The sequence below is a fragment of the Sciurus vulgaris genome, assembly GCF_902686455.1.
Source record: "Sciurus vulgaris genome assembly, chromosome: 4".
NCBI classification, from domain to species: domain Eukaryota; kingdom Metazoa; phylum Chordata; class Mammalia; order Rodentia; family Sciuridae; genus Sciurus; species Sciurus vulgaris.
In genome coordinates this window covers 162,822,721-162,845,746 of record NC_136464.1, presented here as the reverse complement: position 1 = coordinate 162,845,746, position 23,026 = coordinate 162,822,721, and the positions used below count along the sequence as shown (strand labels likewise).

General features: G+C 41.9%; 1 long non-coding RNA gene across 1 annotated transcript; it reads left to right on the top strand.

The window, feature by feature from the left end:
* Positions 1-573: 573 nt before the first annotated feature.
* On the top strand, positions 574-16,685 carry LOC306660500. Its single transcript, XR_013763652.1, has 3 exons — positions 574-716; positions 9,317-9,446; positions 11,729-16,685. It is a non-coding gene; the product is annotated as an uncharacterized lncRNA (long non-coding RNA).
* The last annotated feature ends 6,341 nt before the right edge of the window (positions 16,686-23,026 follow it).

The following is a 23,026-nucleotide window of genomic DNA, read 5'->3' as shown; positions in this document are numbered from 1 at the left end:
ACTCCTCCAGAGCCAGAGACCACATGTTCACATCGAGGTTTTGCAGAAGTGAGCGCATCACTTTCACTAGTTACATTACGTTAACGCAAATATCATTATTTGGTAAAATATTTAATACAATGTTTTATAAACGTCTCACAGTCTTTGTTAGGGAGAAACATTGTCCCCGATTTGCAGGTGAACAGACAGAATCGGGAAGTAAAAGCTTCCTCTTAATTCCCAGGTAGCACCAGGTGGGGTCCCAGCTGGAACCCCACCTCCTACCATCACCTGCAGTTTCTTGGTTCCTGAAGGAGGATTCCCGGAGAAACTGGTGATGGATCCGGGGCATGCCATATTAAAGTGCTGTTCGAATTCCGATAAGTTGTAAGCGGTCATCAACCCAGCGTGTTTAATTGACTTACCCAGAGTCAGCGAAGAGCCAACCCAGAACCCGGCTGTTGTACGGGGCCCTGCTTTTTCTCCTACGGTTTGTAGGGGTCCACCCTTGTACCACCAGGGTGCTGGCTGCTGTCACCTCCGCTTTAGTGTTGGTGTTAATCACCTGCCCCTCTGATCTTCAGTAAGAAATTGCTTAGTGGCAGAGTGAGAATGCAGGCCGGACTTGGCGAAGCCAACCTGATCTTCCCACTCCTATGAAGTTGAACTGACGTTTACTGGCTACTTGTCTGCTGGAACTCGTCTTTTAATGCTTATTAAATAATTCTTTGAATCAGGTATTACCTTTTGTATTGCAAATGAGGAAGATGGGTCAGCCTTAAATAGCTACATGAGAGCAAAGACCTTGTCTCTTTTTTTTTTTTTTTTAAATCAAATCACAGCATTTGACACTTTAGACACTGATAACTTGTAACATGATAAACCCTGAGACAACTTTTGTGTGACCCAGAGTTGAGGGTTAGCGTCTGCATGTTGGCCATTTCGAAGTTAAAGGACGAATTAGAGATTCATTTTTATTCTACTAAAATCATTCCTTAGTACTAAGACATTTTTTAAAAAGTATATATAGAGTGAATAGAGCAGTGCATTGGGAAATAGTAGGTGCTCAACAGTGGTAAGTGCCCACATTTATGATAACATTTCCTTACCAGCCAGACACTGTTCTAAGCACTTGACATTCTGTCAAGTTAATTTAATCCTCAGGACAACCTCATGAGCAAATAATTACTATTATGAACCATTTCACAGATGAGACAACTGGAACATGAAGAAATTAATTTGCTCAAGTCCACACAATCAGTAGTAGAAGCAAACATTTTTTAAAAAGAAAAAAACTCAGTGGGGCCGTGGTTGTGGCTCAGTGGTAGCACACTTGCCTAGCATGTGTGAGGCACTGGGTTGAATCCTCAGCACTGCATAAAAATAAATAAAGCTTTAAAAAAAGTTAAAAAAAGAAAAAACCCAGGCAGGTAGGTGCTCTTAACCCTAAATATTCCTTATGCTGCTGCACTGAAGTAGTGATTAGAGTAGTGGACTTAGAAGTCCCAAAAGAATTAAAGGAAGTCAAATGTGAAAAAGAAATTGAAGCACTTACTGTCCAAAATAAGGACATATGATTTGATAAGCTTCTGATTTGAAGAAATTAAGACAAAATGCTGATAACTGAAGATACCTGCCAGCCCCTCTTTGAAGGGTCATTTGTCCAGAGAAGGTGATTTTCTGTCTGCCACAATCAGGTGTCCAACACCTACAAGATGGTGGTTTAGTGCTCTTGGGAGGACATAAGCAGAAAAGAGGTGGATTTTACAGACATACTCTCAAGTGGAGAGAACCCATTTTTTTTTCTTCTCTTGAACTCTCTTTTAACCTCCAGTTGAAAAGAGATGTGGAGGCTTTAAAAGAGTCGTTGAGAGCCTTGAACTCAGTTCGTGATGGCACATTTTGAAGACCTTTGAATAAAGAGTGCATAAACCAATCACCAGCTTCTCCAGCCCCCTCCCTACATTTATGATCTCTACTTGCTAAGGCGCACTTTCTGGGTTGGGAAGTAATTACTATGCCACAAATCTGCAAACTGATCCATTATGTGCATTAAAGAAGACTGGGACATGCACAGAGCTTTCCCAGTTGTCATATTTCTATCCCTAATTTACAAACAAAACAAAACCCTATGTAACTCAATAAGACTCATCCTGGCAACTAAAACTACATTTTCTACCAATAGTAATTCCCATGGCAAGTCCATGGATTTTCTCAATGGTTATATTATTGTTTTGCTCTGGCAAAGGATTTATGAAAATATTCTGTCCCTCTCCTGGTTTATTAGCTTTCACAATCCTTTCTCTTTCCACTGACACCAGGCAATGTGTGAGACTCAGTTGTTATCTCAAGGTCCTTGAGATATATCAGTCCCACAGAGAAATTATTCTATGGTGGCTTCTTTAAAAAGTTATTAACACTAGGCCAGATATTCATGATGCTACAATGACTGTAACAATTTTAAAAGCAAACCTTATACTAACAAAAATCCTGAGTTTTTTTTTTTTTTTTGAAGTTATATAGATGCTGCCAAGCTTGTGTGGTTTTATATATTCAGTGTGTTCATCAACAAGTAGTTGTTCATGGACTGCAGTTACTTTATATACTCCCCCCATAAGGTTATAAGCTCTTATCAGTGCAGCTTTGTTGAATAGGGAAATTGAAGTCTATTGTGTGACATCCTATACAGTGTCAACTAAATGTAGCTGAAATTCATTGTTTTAAATGGCAGCAACTATGCCATTACAGTGCCAGTTTAATAGCTGAGAGGATTCATGCTTCTATAGATTTTGTTTACCAACTCATCAGGACATAGAAAGCAAGAAGTGGGATCAGGGGCTTTAGCTGAATATTAGAAAACTAAATGAGAATTTCCTGAAGATATTCTCAGCCTGATACCATGTGTTTATCATCATAAAATAGTAATCCTGGAAACCCTCTTAAGGAATCCCTACCATCTACCCTCTGCAGAACTGTGGTTAATCCACTTAAGACATGTAAACGTTCGTATACTTAAAATAAGAACAACAGCAGCAGCAGCAACAACAACAAATATATCCCAGAAAACCTCCAGGCAAGGGTATTTTAGCTTATTGTTTCAAATGTTTATAAGATTCAGGAATCTTTTCCTGTGTGTAACCTAAATTCATTTCATTCCTACTTAGGCTGGTTTCCCAGTAGAGCTGGAGAGCATCTGGTGGCCACATCTGTGTTATAACCCTTTATGTGCTCCCAAACTATTATTAGATTCAGGATAAATTTCTTCATCATGTGCAACATAACATTACATACCAGATTAATCACTTCTCTTGTGAAAAATGATGAAACAAATTATTAAAAAAACAGTAGTGGTTATGAATGAGCAAAAGGAATATGTCTAAAATGAGTGACATTATAATGAATTTTTTAAAAAATCTTTCATGTCTGTTAAGTAAAAAGAAATGTTTATATGTGGAGGTTTCATTTATCTTCTGTGCAAGTGAATGAAGAAGAAAAACAACTGAGTCATGTATTTCTGTTTCAAAGGTATAGAGTTTTGGGGTGATTCTGTTACCTTTGGTCGTTTTTGAAATATTTAATGAAAATAATTCTCATTACTTTTGTAGGATGTCATGTAGAACTGAAGAGCTAGTATATGAAACCTTGAAAGATGTTCAGTGTTAACTACTATGGAAATCAAAGCAAAACAGAATCAAGTTATTCAATAGCATTTTACATTTAAAATAGAACTGAATACTATTTTTAAAAGGCCCACTGAGATCTTCTAGTTTCTAGTGACTTAAAGAAGGCAGGACTGACAGCAAATACATTGTTGGTGATAGAACAAATTTGTGTTCTCACTCTTTCCCACCTTGGAGGCAAACAAAATTAAAGGCAAATAATTCCATTTTGGACGGTTCCTCCAGTGTGGAGTTTTAGATATTTACTGTACGGGGAAGACTTTCCACTGTCTTTGGGAGTCATTGTTTTGCTGCTTTTCCCCTGAAAGTTGCTCGGTTCTGCTGCAAAGATTTTAAAGGATGCTTTGTTGCCAGGCAGGCTAGGACGCATCCGTGACCTTATCAAAATGGACGTGAAAGCTCTCAGTTTTTCTTCTTTCTTTCTGTCCTCTCTTTTTTTTTCCTTTTGCAACAGTAAATCTACTAATTTTACAGTCAGTTGAACAGCAATGGATTAATTTGTGTAAAGTCTGCATTCACAAAGGAAACCTGAACTTCAGTGGCTTGAATGCCTGAAACTGCAGTGTGATATTTGAAGGGTAGACACTCTAACAACTTGCTCTAGAAGGATGCAGGCAGGCCACTGTCACCTGCTTCTCAGCACAGGTGCTGACCCCGCGGTCGATACAGGGCCTCCTGACAGGGTAGCAGGAAGGCTGGGTCTTTGTGTGCTACAGAGAACGCTTTTCCAATGACAAGGCCAGTTTTCTCCAGCAGCCTCAGGAAGCAGAAGAAAGGAGAGGTGAAGGTCACCACTAGGGTCATGATGGGTTAAATTTAGTTAACATCAGAGGTTATAGCTTTTAACAAGAGCTTCAAGAAAACTTATTCGAAGATGCAATTTGTTTCTTCTTTGTCCACTGTTATTTTTTTTAACCCTATTGATGTGACAGCTTAACAAAGTTTTTACATGCTGGAGGTTTTCATCCTTTAAAGAATAAAGAACTGTGTTCCTAAAAGAGATGCAGGTGGAGGGCTTTATAAAGCTTCCATGATTTTCAAATTGGGAGCTTTAAAATAGGCTCCCTGCTTGGCTAAGTCAAAAATAATCTGTGAGGGATGTTGAAAATATTCCTCATTAGAAATGGAGGAACACTTCAGCAATCAGATGGAGAGGCTCAAAGTTCTAGAAAATTCTTTGTATTTTTCTCTCAGCCATCCTACCATAGATTTCCCAGTCGTTCAAAATTACCAAAGAGGCCTTCCCCTAGTTTCCCTGGGTGTAGGTCTCTAAATTTAGAGCTTTATTCTGGGCAGAACAACTTGTTTATTATATTTCTATGTAGCAAAAATGATGGCCATAGATTTCTGGATATATGCTCCCTCTACAATTCCGCTACTCAACATTTTCTGTTCAAGGACTGATCTGTTATGGAAATAGGTCTCTCAAAAGAGAGTCATGTACACTCGAGCCTTTGAGTTGGAAATGTGTGCTTACCAAAGACTCAGGTTGAGTGTTCTTCCTCACACTGAGGCTTTGTGTGTCATTTAGATGTATTTCTCTCATAAACAAGAGGCTTGACCTTTAAAATGAGTTATATATGTTCATTTAGCTTAGGTCTTAGCATGCTGAACTTGGGGTTTCAAGACATACTGTCTACCCGATGTTCATCAGGGTAAATATGATATATACACATCTAAATGCCAAATTATACTAGGTGTTTGAAAACATCTTTGTTTCAGGTCAGGTGAGACTCATTTAATTATTACTTGGGAAATTAGCTCTCTTATATAAAAGAATGTCTAGGCATCCAAGCTTATTTCTTGAATGAATACAAAACTTCTTTATTCTTATCAGTTTGAAAAGTATTTTATGTAATAAATTATGAATTTTCTCACTTTCTGAAATATGGTAGAAGGGCTTTTCAAGGAACTGATATCATTACTGCTGTGCCTTATTATATGGTGGTATATAATGCAGTCAGATTTGTGTTACATGCCAATACACTGCATGGCCCAAGCTGTCATGGGTTTTGAGTTTGTAATTCTACTTCTTACAGATTTTCCTATTCCTCTCTTGCCATTATACTGGAAGTTACCTCTTCTTGCTGCTGTATGTGCCTAGCTAGCCTTAATAGTCCTCCCCTTCTGAAGTTCTACTGATGTCAAATCAGTCTCATCTGGCCTGATGCAGGCATCACTTAAGGGATCCTCTAGCTCTTCATCTCATCTTATTCCAAATCAGCCCATGCACCATTGCCAGGGTAAGCTTGTCATAGTAAAGCTTCATTTATAACATTTCTTTGCAAAAATGAAACAACAACAAAACCAACATAAACAAAATTCAAAACACTTTAGGTGGTTTTCCATGCCTCCCTGCTTAACTGAATGATGATTTTCCACTCTGGCATTTATCACCTTCTGCAACGTATCTATAGCCTTTTGTAGTGAAGGAGTCAGTCCATTTGCCTACTCTGCCCAGGCCTCTTTCTCAGATATGATATAGGAGGAGTGGGTTCTCCACCAGAGCACATCATGCCAGCCTAAGGGTTAGGACCCTCAGGTTTCTTGAATACAAGAGAGAAATATGCTTTTATATTGCTGTCAAACCTACTTCTAACCAATGCAGTACTCGAACTAAGACACCTTGAAACGTGTTTCTTTCACTGTACAAGTCAATGCCATGTGCATGCTGAAGACCTTCAAGCAGGGGAGTTACTCTACAGAGAGAATGAAAACAGGAGACCTGAGACTCAGACTCCTTAAGAAAAAGGAGGTGGGGCCTTTATTTCTACCTTTCAAATTCCAGTCCCAGTGGGCTCCTCTGTCTTTCCTGCCCTGTCTTTAGGTAGATGACTTCCTGTTCATCTTGAGCAAATACAATTAGATCTTTCACTCTCTTTACCCAACAGTTAGCAGGCCATGTAGCCCATGTGGGAGAGTGCCTGCCTTGCATGCTGGAGGCCCCGGTTCGAGCCCCCAGCACTGTGGGATTGTGGAAATAACGAAGGAAACCAAATCTGAGCCTCCCAACCTTCCATCGTCTCTTTACCCAACAATCAAGGGACAACTTGCTGTTCCCTAACCATGCTTCACACTTTCCTGCCTCTGTGTTGTTTGTGCTCTCTCTTCTGCCTGGAATATGACTCTTTCAGCCCTGCCCAGGATCACCTCTCCGTGAAGCCTTCCCTTAGCCCAACTGAGTGGATTTCTACCTTCTTTACACTCCTGTCATTTTGTATAGGCCCATCCTGTGACATTTTCTCCATCTCCTAACATCGTTGAACATCCTAACATCCTGCCCTTTGCATTGTTAGCTCCTCTAAGGCAGGGATTGTACTTTCATAAATTTCATGTCATCTATACCACCCAGCCTATTGGTCTATGTATCATCAGTGGAGTTAAGTATGTGACGAACAGCGTGGACTGTCAATACACAGCAAAGCCTTTCCAAATGGTCCCTGAACTAAGAGCAGGCTCTTTCTGAGTAACGTATATGTGCTTTGCTGCAAGCCTTTGTGTCAGTTGGAGGGCTCCCCTTCCTTTCCTGGCTTTGAGTTGAAGGTGCTTAATAAGAAACCATGAGGTATTTCATGGCAGTTTTAGGAGGAAACTTTCTAGGTCACTATTCTACATTAAATCTGGAATGTCCCCCAAAGGCTTCTATGTTGGAAGCTCGGTCCCCAAAGCAGCAATATTCAGAGGTGGAGCTTTGGAATGATTGGATCATGAGGGCTCTGGTTCATTGCTGAAGGGACTATTGGGAGGTGGTGGAAACATAGGAGGTGGGACCTGTTGAAAGGAGTGAGTCCTTGGCACTGTGCCTTCAGGCACTTTATCCAGTCCCCCTGGTCCTTTCCTCTCTGCTACCTCTTTCACTGCTTCCGGGCCACCATGAGGTGAGCAGCTTTGCCCCACCATACTACCCCCATGATGTTCTGCTTCATCTTAGGCCCAAAACAATGGGGCCAGTTGACCTTGAACTGAAACCTCTGAACCCATAAACCAAAATAAATCTTTTCTCCTCTAAGGTAATTTTCTTAGATATTTTGTTACAGTGACAAAAAGCTGACTAACACAATTACTATGGGAAGCTCTGCCAAGATAGGGATCTTTTGTTGAAGCAAACTTTTATATTTATGACTATAATCATAGACATTGACCACAAGTAGAAGCACAGAAAGTCTAAACAACGTATGAAAAAATCACAGAGAAAGCCCATGTCTCAGAAAGGAGTACCAATGAGGTCTCTAGATTTCCTTGCATTAATTACTACTACATAATGAATTCTAGTATCTGCAACCTACATTCAGTATACTTCCAATTGACAGATTATTAAATGGTCACATAAAAGTAACATTGGGTTGATGTTTGTTGTACCCAAGTCAAGAAGATTAGATCTAGTTCACAACGTGGTTTAAAAACCAGTGCAACCATCTCTTTCATTTTCTGTATATAATTGACAAATTTTATGACTGCTTGGACAAATGTTTGGATATTAATGCTCACAGTCAACAACAGACATTGTAAAATGAATCCATGTGTAATTATAAGTGCAACTTTAAATTATTACCAAGAGAGCATTCAACTGAATTGTGTGGGCTATTGAAAAAGTGTACATTTGCCTCACATGCTAATGTTCTGTAGTTGGGCTATAATTGATCAACCATTGGCAACCATTATTGATTCTCTTTTCGTATGCAGTCATCACCTCTGACACAATAGGGTATGTGAATCATGGGTGTAAATAATAGTCTGTCATAGAAGTTGCCACTGATTTTGCTGGTTTGGTTTTTAAATAAACTAGAATGATATGAAGGTCTTCTGTTGACACCTGGCCAGTAGCTCACTTGCTCCTTGAATGGGAAGGAAAACTTCTGAGTTTCACCTGACCTCACAGGAGCAGCATCTTACCCAGCACCAGGTTAGGCAAGGCCACTGCCTGCTCCCTGGCTTTCCCGCAATGACAATGCTGTGGGTCAAGGAACAAAACACTGGCTGAGACACACGGTGCTGTTATGTAACAAACTTGAGGAAAACAGAGCATTCTAAGAACAGAATACAGAAAGGTCTAAAGAGTAGCATGTCAGCCTGCTGGCTGGCAATACTGCCCAGGGCTGCAGACCTGGCGCCCAGGTGACTTGGGTCCAGGTGTCACTGGCTTGACAGATGCATGCTTTCCCCAGTGAGTCCACATCCCGTGGGGGTGGAGGCTGCTTAGATTTTACACTGTGGCCTTAGTGATTAAAAAAAAAGTTAAAAGAATATTCATGATGTTTGTTTCAAAGATGTCATAACTTTAATTTGATTAATGGTGATAAAATGTTATCTAAAATGAAAATTTAAACACAACTATATTTTGCATTTGGTGGTATAGAAATCAGTTTCATGGGAGAGATTTTATAAATTCAGCCTGTGCATAGATGGAATTTCATTTCTAAATTAACCCATACAAATGGTTAACATATAAACTCTTTGTAAATGGGAGAGCATGATCTCTGGAAAAGGCAGATTTCTTGTTTTTACCAATAATTGTGTAAAATATTCTCACGAGAGGGGCTGGACCAGAGCTGACACTATATTCAAATGCCTCCTCTGCAAAGGGTTTGGGTGTCTACAGTGCTCTGGTTTGGGTATGAGTCCTATAGATTCCACTAGGTTTTCTGTTCTTTCTTCAGGCTTTCTAGAAAAAAGTCCAGACTCACAAGTTGAAGGGTTTCCAGTCCTGCTGTGGACTCCTCCTGCATGTCCCACAAATGTTGTCCTGAATGAGAATCAGGATTCTGAGGACAAAAACTAAATCATTTGGTGAGTTTTGTCCCTAATACCACAACAAATGAATGACACATGGGTTTCCTGAGGGGGGCAGCACACACAGCCAAAGGAAAACTAATGGGAAATACGTGCAGGATAGGAATTACTAACAGAGGACTAGTGAGGGAGGCACTCGCAGTTAGAAAAGGCCCCCAGGACACAGGACATGAGGAGTTAAATAAACACAGGGAGCAACTCTCCGAGCCCAGCAGCCTCCTGTTGGTGCACACCCTGGCTCGCCCCAGGGAACTCTAGGTGGTAGCATAGGATGCACAGTGCTGCCCTCTCCAGCTGTCTAATTTTCTGCTTCGGTGCCTTCTTGGAAATGATACTGTAACTTGGCCACAGACCTCTGATGACCCAGCAATGTGCACGTATAACGGCGGGGGTGGGGGGCGGGGAGGAATGAGTGGCAGCAGATTGTGGTCCTCAGCCAGCAAGCACTGCCTGGCACTGCCCATCCTGTGCCGTCTGGCTGCCCCAGATCTGCCTCCCCGGAGCCTCTGGGCTTTTCCTGCCTCCACAACAAGGGCTAGGCAGACATGCTCTGTGCATTCTTCCCAGAAATACCTTTCAGGGATGCTGCCTCTCTGTCGTTTAGGATGGAGAAATTCTACCTTGTTTTTAGAAAGGAAACTCTGGTTCAGAAAAAAAGCCCCAACACCCAAGAGTCCTTGTGCTCACAGATTCTGGCCTCCTGGAGATCCCTGGCCCCAAATTGGAGGCAAAATGACTTCAGGGCACATGTTATTGTTTTCATTTTCATAGATAAGGAAACTGAGGCAAGAAAAGTTGTCCTTGTCTAAGTTCATACAACTAATAGATGGCAGAGATGGGATTAGAAGCTAAGAAATCTGTCTCCAGAGCCCACGCTCTCCGCTACTGTATGACCAATGATGGCACAACTACTGCAGGTCTATTCTATTTGTGTAATCATAATAACAACATAGTATTATTATTAAACCAAATATATACCTAGGTCTCTCTTAAAGTTAGAGTTCTAGAACTTCCTTAACTTCTCAAAAATACTGTTAGGTGGGTAATACTGAAAATCACCTACTATGAAGGAATATGATATTGGTATGTTCTTTATTCTCAAATTTGTGTTCAGTATGGAGAGAAAGGCTTTATAGTGGGAATTAGAGAACGTGGATTTATTTCCAAGCTCCGTATTTTACCTGTGGTGGGTCCTTGCACAAGTAATTTTGACTGTCTGTAGCCCTGCTTCTTCTGTAACATGAGACAATAGTGACTCAGAAATGCAAGGATCAAAAAAGAGAAAATACTTTGAAAACTGTAAAGCAAAATACAAAAGCTTCTTACAATACTCACTCTGAGTGTTTTAAAACTTCTGAATGTAAACTAAAGGGGAGAGGTACTGTGCAAACCAGTGCTACTCAAAGTGCAACCTACAGAATAGCTGTACCAGCACTATTGGGAAGCTTGTTAGAAATGCAACTTCATGGCCCCCTCTCAGACGTACTGATTCCAAAACTATGAGCATGGAAGGTGATTTGGATGTGTGCTAAAGTTTGAGAAGTGCCAAGGTGGACGGTTTATCCACTCATTCAGTAAATACTTAGGGACTATCTCTAAAGTGCCAGTCACTGTTAGGAAGACAAGACTCAGTTGCTATCCTCAGTGACAGTATATTCTTAATGAACTCCTTCTCACCCATCAAGATTCTGTTCCAATGCAGACTCAGGCACACCACTGCCACTCTGGACCAGACTGTGGTCCACACTCCTGCAGCAGGACACTAGTGCCTACCTATATTTGCAGTTCTGCTCTCAAGCCCAGCCATGGTCCAGTCATTCCAAATTACTCTCCCAAAACGTTCTCTCTGGCCATCATGCTTTTGTGCCCGTTGACCTCTCTGCCAGCCCCTAGGCATCCTTCAGGACAGCTCAGTTGAAGACCTTCCCCACCCTCCACATGGGAGGTCACCTCTCAGCATTTTGTTGGTGCCTCTGTTATTCACCTCTCAGGTTGGATGGTAAAATGTTTTATTTATTTATTTTTATTATTTATTTATTTATTTATTTATTGGTTTCTGTATCTTCAGCGCTCAATACTTTAGGTAGTCAGGGCTCCTGAATGTGCACTGATGAAAGACAAGAATGAAGAAGAAAGAAGTAAGAGAGAGTGAATGGGAACAAGGGAGGCAGGGTGGGCAGGAACTCTTAGAATGTGGTGATGTGCTGGAATTTGTCTCTTTCTCTCTCTCTCTCTCTCTCTCTCTCTCTCTCTCTCTCTTTCTCTCTCTCCTTTGTTAGGCATCAGCTCTGTTCATCTGTTGAGTTGCAAACGGGATGAATTTTGTCTTTTGGGTCAAAAAGACTATTCTTGCTATAGGAACAATCTGCAAATGCTAAACCCAGTAAATATTTATTTCCCATCTACTCTGTGTAGAGCATCTCAGATGCTGTGAACAAGACCCCCTTCTTGCCCTTAGGCAACTCTAAATCCAACAGAGAGAAAGACAACTAGGACTTCAGCTTCCTGTGTTGGGAGTGGTGTCCACTGCTTCACCAGAGAAGGGGCAGACTCCAAAGAAACCCACAGCAACAGATAGGTAGGGTCAGGAAAAGCAGGACCCCCACACTTGGATGAAGAAGGAAAGCGAAAGGAACTCCAAAGAGGGGCCATTCTCTGAGTCCAGGTAGCAGAGGGTTTCAACTCAGCTTTACAAAGAGAAATGACAATGAATATAACAATTCTTATCACTGTAGTTTATGGTACAATAAACTATAGAGTAAGTGATATAAAGTTCTCAATCTATAGTGCAGATGTAATCATGTCCATCCATCCCTTTCCTTATTTTAGTAAGGGGGAGGATTAAGGACCTCTGCTTGGTATTGGTAATAATTAATAACTGAAATAGACATCTCTTCTCTGATGACTGCCATTCAAAATCCCGGCCACAGAAGGAGGACACTGAGGTAAACAACAGCCCTTTGGAGTACTGCCTGAAGGAAGCCCAGTTCTGGAGCTGGGAACACTACAAAAGAACCATTTCTGCACCTGACCTGTAAGAACAGCTTTAGTAGGAACACAGCCAAAGCCGGACGAGCAAGGCCGAGAGGCAGGGGAAGTTCATTTCTGATGGTCCCTGAAATCATCTCCCCTCAAAGAGCTCTCTTTCCTCTCCCAGATCTGGACGCTGCTGCTGACCATAGCCCTCCAGTGTCTCTCTGCACTCTACACTCAGGGGGATTTCAGGTCAGCATTAGGGGGAGACCGTTTATTCCATGGGTTGACAGTTTGCAAACTCTTCTAAACCAGTGCAGGTAGGATGGATGCAGCCCTCCGCCAAGATCCGCACTCCTTCCAGAGTTGTCCACTGAGAGTCATGTCCTGGCGATGCTCCTGGAGACCGTATTCAATGACAGCTGACCTTTTCGGCACTGTGGTTTGGAGGTGGAAAGTGGGAAGGATGCTGGTGAGGAGGAGGTGCAGAGGGTGGAGATGGTACTGGGGTGTTTACATGGAATTATGTTCCCAGAAGTGCACAGCCTCATTTGAAATATTGATTCCACTGTGAAGGTCACAGCCCAGCTTTTATTGTGCTTTGAGAGGGGCTGTCATACATCTTGTTCTCGCTTTTAGAGTTGCCTCCTATACTGGTGGCGCTCCAGCTTTGCTGAAGTAGTGTTTAAAAAAGAAAGTAGTAATTATGAACTGTACACCCAGATGCGGGGGTCAGAGTGAACTCGGAACAAAAGCTTCCCCATAAGCCTTGGACTCCCACTGCTTTGGGGGGATCTGGAATCCTCATCGTGTCAAGCTAAACCGAGTTCTTGAAATAAATTAAGGACTCGCCCTTGAAATCCATCCACATTGGCTTCTCAGGGCCACATTCTGACTTCTGCACTGTATTGTTCAAGCCTCTGTCCTTCCCGCAGAACTGGGGCAGGGGCTGGAGGGTGGCAAGGGAAAACAATGTAGATTGAAATGTTTGATCTTAAAGGCAACCTGTAAGAACCATGAGAAATAATGAGACGGTGGTTGGTCTAAGCCACCATATTACTAGTAACAGATAAAACATAATCCACTAGACTAATATTAAGCACATTATTACTTTTTGGGAAATCAAAAAGGTAGGACTTACCAAATTCCAGAAAGGTATTTATATGCTAGTCTTTTAATAGAATCCTAAAAATTAATTCAACAAGCCAAAACAAACAAACAGAAACAGAAACATGAAAAGTGTTCATTTTGGCATTATTATTTTTAAAACTTACAATTAATCTAATGGAGCAAAAATTAATTGTAGGTTTACTAAATTGTGATGCATCAATGCATAGGGATGGTAAATTTCTGTTTTTTAAAAATGATACAATAGAATCCCTCTTGTGAACTCAACTGAAACCAATGATAAAAAATGAATCCTTATTTAAATATTCCTTTTTACTTAAAGAATGTAGAATTACACTTATATGCCTGCCTTCTGATGCAGAGCCAAAGCTGTTTTTGCTGCCTGGGAGTTCTACACTATCTTTTGCATAATCATATCTACACACTGCTGTGTATAAAATTTGAAAACATTTGAGAAACTATTTGAATGCAGAATGGTATAGATCTCCCTCTCCCAAGGTTTTTAGTTATCTACATCTATGTCAGTACCCTTTAATTTTTAGCGACTCATTTCGATTGAAATTTGCAACTTAGTTTTTATGATTCTTTCTACACTCACAATTAAATGATTTATATAATACTGTCATGTATCACTTAACCACAGAGAGACTGTTCTGAGAAATGGGTCATTAGGTAATTTGGTCATTGTTCAATCATGCTAGGGTACACTCACACAAACCTCAGTGGTATAGCTTACTATCTAGGCTACTTTGTGTTCTTACAGGAGCCCTATGTATGCAGTCTGCCAATGCCTGAGACATTATTTTCAGTGCATGACTGTATATAATTAAATCATGTGATTATAATATTGAGTATACTGACAAGAACAGAATTTGGGGAAAAACACAGACTTTTAATCAGAGGACAATCCAACAGGTGAGAGCAGAAGTGTGCAGGTGTGCCCAGAGCAGTCTCCAGTACTCAGAATGTCCCTGACTCTGGGTCATCAAGCTGAGCACTCAGACAAGGCCAAGGAGACCTGTGAGTGCCATGTATGGGTGGTCAAGGGGAGGGCAGTAAAAGGTGGTCTGTTCTAAACATGAATACTACTATGATACAGTAGCATCATGTTTTAATGTTAAATGAAGAAACATCAAATGCAGAACTGTAATGAAGGCAGAAAGGAATAAGAAATGTCCAGATACAAAGACTGTGACAATGATCTCAAAAAAATAGTTCCAGCAGGATTGGGGGGGGGGGCACACTTGTCATCCCAGCAACTCAGGAGGCTGAGGCAGGAGGATCTCAAGTTCCAGGCCAGTCTCAGCAATTTAACAAGGCCTCTTAGCAACCTAGTAAGACCCTGTCTCAAATAAAAAAATAAAAAGGGCTGGGGATGTAGCTCAGTGGTAAAGTGCCCCTGAGTTCAATTCCTGGTACAAAACAAAGCAAAACAAAAACAGTTCCAATCACCACCAAGTGAGGACTGTTATTGTTGCCATGCAAACACACGATCAAGCCCGAGGTCCACCCCTCATCTCTGTTAAACTCACTTCATGGTTGAAGACATAAAGATGTTTAGGCAGGACCAAGGAAGGACTTTGTCCAGCAAGCCTGTTAGAAACTTATAAAAGTAAAACATGAAGGAGTAGAAAGTACTTCTTAGTCAATCTTTATTGGATGAAGCATGAGTGTTGTGAAATTTCTTTTTATAACTATGTCTGCAGTCCAAGGGACCAGCTTGAGTTTCTCCCAGTCTTCTGTATTTGTAAAATGGCAACCATTCAGTAGCCTCTAAACAAAATTTATGACTCTTTTCTGACATCCAGTCCTGTGAAGTATTCATCATGGGAATGATTCTTGTGATATACTTGTAACTTTTTGATCATTTTACCCTTTTTGATAGAGAAGAGAAATTAGTAGAGTCTAAATTAGCTGAGAAGAAAAGAGTCAGGATGAAATTTACAGTTTGGCTTGGAAAGTTATTATGTTTTAATATCACTTCCTTTAACGTTTGGATAAGTGACGACCATTAAACCAAATAATATAAGTAAAATTTATTCACCACTCAGTTCATGAGTGCCAGGCATTGTTCTAGCAGCTGGGCACCCAGCGTAGAATGTCACAAGCCCCGCCTTCAGAGGATTCATACCACCCTTGAACACTGAGACTGTGTCAGGGTTTAGCTATGCACTCCTCTCATTTTGTGGACAAAGAAACTGAAGCATGGGGAGGGTGAGCTTGAACTTGCCTTTTAATCTTGATTTCTGACTTTTATTAGTGAGTGAGTTAACAAATAGAGCAGAGTTGATTCTAACTACACATCATTCTGGAAAGGCAAAATTATGGAGGTAGCAAAAGGGTTAGTGGTTGTCAGGGCTTGGGGGAGAAGAGGATGAGTAGGTGGAACATAGAAGATTTTTTTTTTATGAGAGTAAAATTATTCTGTGTGATACTCTGAGGGTGGAGGCATGTTGTCCAAACCCACCAAATGTACAGCAGCAAGAGGGAACCCTAATGGTAAGTGTGCACTCTGGGTGATCACAATGTATCTGTGTAGGTTCATAGATGGTGGCAGATGCCCCCCTCTGCTGAGGATCTTGACAATGGGGGACACTGGTCATGTGTGGGGACAAAGGGAATCCATGGGAACTCAGTCCCTTCTGCTCAATTTTGCTGTGAACCTAAAACTGTTCTTAAATATAATGACAGTCATAAAAAAAAAACCACTGTGAAGTTCAATTATAATTAACTTCTTTAATCTATTTTAATAATTGGTTGGAGTTTTCTGAGTTTATTATTTATATTTGCTTATATATTACATTTAGAAGTTCCCAGAATAATTAATCAATAAAAGACAACATTTAAGAAAAGCAAATAAGACAGAGGGTCTAGAAGGAAAACAACCAAGCTCTGTGGACTCACCTGGATCTGAGTTCAGCTAGGCACCCACCTCTGCTACCAAGAAGGAACGAACAGTGGTCAGTATGGATACAGAGTTCATCGTCATCCCATGTGATGGGAGAACACAGAAGAACTTGAAAAGTAAGCCAGGATTCTTATCTTTCAGCTTTTCCTCCCAAGAGAAATAACAAAAAAGACCAGAAATGGATGGGATTCTGCCTGCCTTCCTTCCTTCCTTCCTTCCTTCCTTCCTTCCTTCCTTCCTTCCCTCCTTCCTTCCTTCCTTTCTTTTTAAATAATCGAATGGGTCAGAGAGAACTTCCTACAAAACAACTTTGTTTTATCCTTCAAAACCCATCCATTCCCTTAACTCCATTGAGATTGCTTTTTCACCTTTCAGTAAAGCAGGTCCTTGTGCCAATGCTGTTAGACAGACTCCATCCTCTCTGAGAAGAGCAGAGGCAATTCCTCAGCTTCCCCTCTGCCTAGTTTGCCTTGGTCTTGCCTGAGGCAGTCTCAGGGAAGAGCAGCCTCTGGGCCTGTCGACCTTACCGGGAACTGGAAAGGCTCCACCACAGAGCCAGAGTCAGAAAGTGCATTAAAGGGGAAGATTTGCTAATGATCCACTTCTGCTGAGGTTGGGCCAGACCTACATACTGTTGGTCCTCAGGAGCAAAGCAAAAGGCCTGAGGGCAAGGGCTGGAGCCCACATCTCTCCATGCTGTGTACCTGGAGCACCTATCCACATAGCCCACAGTGACCAAGGGTACTGACCACTGGGTGCCCCTGTGGCAGCCCACCCCCATGGATGGCCACACCACGGATGGCAAAGGTCCCAGATTTCAATACTGACTTCTTTATCAAAAACAATATACTTCTTCTCAAGTGGTTTTGTGGGCAAGAACCCAAGAGCTGAAATAATCCCTACCCTGAAGAAGACACTGAGACATAGATGAATACACCACCAGTATACTCCACAAGAATGGGAAGTTATACTTCATGTATGTATGATATGTCAAAATACATCCTATAGTTATATACAAATGAAAAGAACAAATAAAAATAAGATAAAATTTTAAAGAATTAAAAATAAAGACACTGAGATTATTTGGCTGGAAGGAACTTTTGAGTTTATTAGAAGCAGGCTTGTCTGAATAATATGCTACTACTGGAGATGACCTCTTCTTTAGATCAAGTTTCCTGTGCTCTAGTTTTTGCAACTCAAAGCACCATCATGCATGTGATTTGTGGCTGAGGTCCTGAAAATCTACATGGAATCAAGAAGTTCTTCTAACCTATACACATTGCTAGAAACTTCCCCCCAAAATAACTAATAGTAATAGCATCTTATTTAGTGTTTGCCAATTACTTCCCAGCCAGAAGCCAAACCCAAGACTCTGAGCTTTTGACCTTTATGCTATTATGCTATCACTGACTATATGGGTGGTGGCCATGTTTTTCTCATCCTTATGATGACCCTGAAAGATGTTGTTTTAACCTCATTTTCCAAATGCAGAATCAGGGCTCAGAGAAGTTAATAGCGTGCCTGACGTTGCACAACTAACAAGAGTTTGGTGCAGATTTCTAAACCCACCTCTGTCTGACTCCCAGGCCACATTTATCCCCCAAACCACACTGTCCTGTGGCAGAAGCAGCATCTGTTCGGGGAAAAGAACTGGCTCAAATTGTGCAGGGAGTGAAGTCATTTTGGAGATAGACTCGAATGTTACAGCTGGAAGAAATGATTGCATTGAGGGTTTTTCAATGTCAGGATCCATGGATAGTCAGCTCATTTGAGTGGCTAGTGTGTGACCTGTTGGATTTGGGGAGTGATGCATGATTCTCTGGATTTGAGGGTGGCATGTGACCTCCTGAATTGGAGGAATGGTGTGCAACCCCCTGGATTTTTGAGCAGATGAGGAGACCGAGAACCAGAAAGAACGTGACTTGCCCATGGTCACAGAACTAGTTGTTTGTAGACTCAAATGATCAGCCTCTCTTCTCTTTTCAGCAAAATAAATCCTTTTATCTTCTAGAGCATGGAAAATTGGATCTGAATGCTTCCTTTTCTCCTAAGTGTGATGTCTAAGGCCGGAGTTCTTCACAAAGTGGGGCATTTGATGCACAAAAGCTCTGACTACTGGATTGGAGAGGCAGGCACAGGTGCCTTAGGCCTCTGCCTCCCTGCTGCTTCCTCCATTCCTGAACACAGACAGCCTGTTGGAATAGGGGAGGAAAGCAGGGTTAAAAGGAATTACCAAGACCTAGAAGCACGCATGCAATGAGTCAGAACTTGATCTGTCCATAAGAACAGGCCTAGTATGCCAGGCCCCACCTTAACCAGGGGGGACAAGTTCCAAGATGCCTAGTAGGTGTCTGGAACCATGGGTAGCATGAAATCAAAGATACACACACACACACACAAAATGTGTTTTTTCGTAAGCATGCCTAACTATGATAAAGTTTTTGGTAAGTTAGGCACAGTAAGAGTAAGTAACAACATTAATAACAAAATAGAGTAATTCTGCTAGAGTTTCTTTTTAAATTAATGAATTATTTATTTCTGGAATTTTCCACTGGATATTTTCATTCCTTAGTTGACTGGGGATAACTGAAGCTGAAACTGTGGAAATTAATACTGCAAATGGGGGAACTATTGTATAGTATTTTACGACCAGTATTTCTTCCTACTAGGGTGCTGCCTCACCACAGGAGGTCAGCCTGGACACCTTGGCCAGCTCACCAGGGAGAGGGCAGCACCAGGTCACCCTGCAGCCTTGGCCAGGAAGTCAGCCACACCAAGGAGGGAAAGGGATGTTGCCTGGAGAGCACCCTTGCATCCTGGAATGGAGATCCAAGAGGTCCAGTAGACTCAGGCAAGCCAAATCCCCCACTGTGTGTTGGCTACCTGCCCACAATTGGCATCACTCAGTCCTTTTTATATTTAAATAAGCAAAGTCTGGAAACTGTAGGAGGTGCTTGTGCCAGGTGATTCACTGGGAATGCTAGCTGAAATCTTTAGCTTTCATCCTCAAAGGTCTACGATGACAGACAGGGCCAGGCCCAGACCCACCCTACCTGTCCTGTCAAGACAGCCTGCTGCCTGCAGCTGAAAGATCAAATTGCACTGTCTCCAGGGCTTCATGCCACAGGTAACCCTCTGACGGTTTTATAGGAGTTCATTCTTAAAAGATATAGTCTTCATTTGGATGAACACCAACAAGATATTCTGGAAAAGAAAAGAAATCTCCCCTCCCCCACCCCGGGTAATTTAAGTGGAGATATTTCCATTAAGGAGATGAATGTAGTACCACCTCTCACCTGCTCTCCTGAAAAGCATCCTGTCTGGTTCTACTTTTCCCTATCTCATCTTCCTTCCAACTTGTTCTCCACCTGGCAGCTAGGAGGGGTCTTGCTTGTTTGCTGTGGTGGTAAAATACACAGAAGATTTTCCATCTTACCCATTTCTTCTTGTACAGTTTGGTGATATTAAGTATAGGCACGAAGTTGTGCAACCACCATTACCAGCCATCTTCAGAACGCCTCATCTTGACAGATGAAAACTCTGTCCCCATTAAACAACAGATTCCTATTCTCCCCTCCCTCCTGGCAGTTGCCATTCTACTCTGTGTCCCTGTGAGTTTGACTACCTCCCATAAGTGGAATCATACAGCATTTGTTGTTATATGATGGTCATATTCATTTAGCACATGTCCTTGGGGTTCATCCAACTGCAGCATGTGACAGGATTTCCTTTCTTTTTAAGGCTGAATACCATTCCATATTTTGTTTAACCATCCATCTATTGATGGACACTGGGATCGTTTTAGAATGTTAAGTTGTAATCCAATTATATCCCTGCAGGTGGCAGAAATCTTTGCTGAGCTATCTGTTCCCCCTGTGCAGAATGACCTTATCATTCTCCCTCCATCCCTGGGACACTGCCCTCCAGACTCCCTGGTGTCCCTAAATCCCTCGGAGCCACAGTTTTCTCACCTGTCTCTACCTGGTTAACTCACCCTGCAGGCCCAACCCAGATCTGAGGTCTCATCCTGGTCAGAAGTATCTCAGGCACCTTGGTGTCTCCTCACAGCGTGGCACAGACCGTGATTATACATCTGGTTCTCTCTGTGAGCTCTTCCCCCCAGCCCAGTGTGTAACTCCCCACCGTAGTCCTGCGCTGAACAGAATGCCTAACAGACAGTAGCGACAGTAGCACTCAACCAACAGGATAGAAATGGAAGAATGAATGTCAGAGAGCTCTCAGGCTGAGCCAGGCTGACTCATATTTGGACTTTGGCTCTGATGGTCTTAAGTGAGGCTCCTAGCTTTTCTGGGCTCCAGTGTCCTCATCTGCATTAGGGATAATCCTACCCATCTTATAAATCTGTTGGAAGAATTTAGAGAACAAAGCACTAGCACAGTGCCTGACACATAGTAGGGACCCAGCAATGTCACTGTCCTTCTTCTTTTGACCCCAAATTCAGGCTGAAGTAAAATATGAATCAGAACACACTTGGTTCTATAATCATTCCCAAATTGTACTGGCTTACAGGTAAGGTGGAATTTCTCTTAGAGAGAGGATGATGGAAGGTTCTGGAGCCCCGGGCACCTTGAAAAGTTTAGAGACGTCTTGCAAGACCCAAACATCTTCTTTGTCCAGGAGGAGGGCTCAACATGATCATGTAAAATCACCAGTGGCTCAGGACAGTGTTTTTCATTTCCCCTTCCCTGTCCTGGGCTGGCTGAGCTCAGAGTCCAGCATCTGCACATCTGGCAGCAGGCCCCATTCCTGGCCCCCCTGGGGCAGGCCCTGGGGGTGTTAGTGGACATTCCTAGAGCAAAAAGGAGTACAAATTCACACGCAGTTGTGGAATGATTTGCAGAATAGGTTTTCCAGTTGGAAACAGTAGGGAGTCTTGCCAGTGCTCTCTGGTTGAAAGAGAAACTGGCAACTAGTTTTTCTAGGTTTGTTTCTTTCAGATCCACGGTGACTAAGGAAGGCCCATTATGTGGGGCACCTCCCCTGGGACTTCCTCTTCAAATATCGGCAGGGGCAGGCTCCTCCTATGCAAATCATTTCCGGCATTTATTCTGATTTTCATTAATAGGCTATCTCCTGGGTCATCACCCTGGTCAGAACATTGTACAAACCAGAAGAGCCCAGCAAGGAGAAGGGGAGAGATCTCATCTTTGTTAAGGAGGTAGGTCTTTATTCCCATCTCCTCAGCCTGCTCCATGTGATTGGCTGCATCATCCAAATCCAAAATGCTTCTATTTTTTTTTTTTAATGAAGAATAAAATAAAGCTGAGATTATATTCCTGGATTCAGAAGCCCCAGAATCACACAGGGGTTTGGAATTTGACCTATTTGCACACCCCCGCACAATGCCATGTTTGTATCTAGGAGATGGGCCAGATGCGAGGTAGAACAAGCATGTCAATTATGCAGAGGATGTTCTCATTGCAAAGACGCCTTACTGAGGACACGTCCCCTTGCAGTGGAGAATTTACGTGTGCAGGAAACGCTAGAGGAGAGGTTTCCATCACTTCCTCTTTTAGAATAAAAATCACGTTTTATTTCTCTTTGGGGTACCTGGAGATGAAGAGGGGGGCACTTTCACACCTATTCTGCTCCTGCCCACTTACCTTGAATGCCACATTGTCACAGTTTGCCACTTGACTTGTTTGCATGCTAAGCTCACTTATGGCCACACTTTTATATTCTGTGTGGAGTACTTGTCAGCCTGTCTCTAAATTTATCCTTTCTTTGTGCTAACATGACCCCTGGCTTTGATAAGGTTTTGATTCTTAAATAATAAAAATGAGAGAACAGAACTATATATAAGATATAAGCTAGCTATGAATAACTCCCAAGCGTGCGCGCGCACACACACACACACACACACACTCGCTTTTAAAAATTAATAAGACGTCACAGTCATAATGTTAAAAGAGGTTATCTCTAGGTGGTTAAGATTATAATTGGTTTTTAGTTTCTTTTTTACATTTTATTCAAAGTGTCTATAGAAACCTATATTACTTTTAATCCAAAAAGAAATAAACATTTTATTTCCTTTTCAAAAATACCCTTGAAACTGATTAATTCTTAAGTAGTCATCTGGCAACATTTTCAGAGGACTTAATTAACAACCAGCTTAGTGCAAGGTAATGGAGAAATAAAATATGCCAATTAATACCTGAGGTTGGAGAAGAGACAAGAGCAGTGACAGGGAAGTGACAGGGGCCATGGTCACCAGGGTGAAATCACCAACCTCATGACCTTCTTAGTGATGCTTTTCTGGGTCTCACATATCTACCCAGCCTCCATCTCCACATATCCTATGACAGGAGGAACTCTCGGCAGCCCTCAATCCTGCAGTTGGAGGACCTCCACACTTGGGCTTTAAGGTGACAATTGCACTGTCTTAATTCATTTTGTGTGGCTATAATAGAATACCTGAGAATGGGAAACTTATTTGTAAAAAATCAGCTGATCCAGTTGGGAGGTTGAGACAGGAGGAACATGAGTTCAAAGTCAGCCTCAGCAATTTAGTGAGGACCTAAGCAACTCAGTAAGACCCTGTCTCTAA